Raw genomic sequence first — 745 nt, forward strand, 5'->3', positions numbered from 1 at the left:
TCTAAATATTTTTTTCTCTTATTTCTCTTGGTTTTTAATTACATTATCTGGTTACTCTTGATTTTGCTAAACGATGAATAACGAAACACTATAAAATTAAATTTGAGGCATATGACAGTGTTATCCCAGGCCTTATTAATTGTCTGTTTTCTTTTGGCAAGAGTCTAGGAACATTAGCAATCCCAGATCATCTCATTCTAATTATAGAAATTAATATGATATGAAGCTGTGCTTCACTCCCTGCAAAGGTTGAACTATTTCTGGTTTATCCTTACTCCTAGGGCTCAGCCCTTTGGGGTCATAACCTAAAATATGGGGTATTTAACCATAGAAAGTTTCCTCTAGTCTTCAAGGCTTACAAAATCTCTGGTCAACATCTCATCTTCTTTCCTAAAATAGGCAGAAGTCTCTAGAAAGAAATGGCCCTGAATGAAGGGCTTACTTCACTGGGTTCCTTTCTTTTTCATAATCAGTTCGCATTTATAGACAATATTGATGAACTGAAAATAAAATCTTGGTTTCCTAAGCCTTTGTCATATCATTTCCCTATCCCACCTCCTCAAAAGCTTACTTTTCAGATACTTATTGATAAAACTTTAAAAATCTGTCTATAGCCATGCCACCCTGAACATGCCCGATCTCATCTGATCTTGGAAGCTAAGCAGGGTCGGTCCTGGTTAGTACTTGGATGGGAGACCACCTGGGAAGACCGGGTGCTGTAGGTGTAAAAAAAAAAAAAAAAAAT

At 36.5% G+C, this 745-nt stretch overlaps 1 non-coding gene across 1 annotated transcript; it reads left to right on the forward strand.

Annotated features, from left to right (window-relative positions):
- The first annotated feature begins 606 nt into the window (after positions 1 to 606).
- On the forward strand, positions 607 to 725 carry LOC120596764 (5S ribosomal RNA). The gene has a single exon (XR_005651228.1). It is a non-coding gene; the product is annotated as a 5S ribosomal RNA (ribosomal RNA).
- Positions 726 to 745: the final 20 nt, after the last annotated feature.

This window comes from Pteropus medius, unplaced genomic scaffold (assembly GCF_902729225.1).
Source record: "Pteropus medius unplaced genomic scaffold, Ma_sr-lr_union100, whole genome shotgun sequence".
Lineage (NCBI taxonomy): Eukaryota > Metazoa > Chordata > Mammalia > Chiroptera > Pteropodidae > Pteropus > Pteropus medius.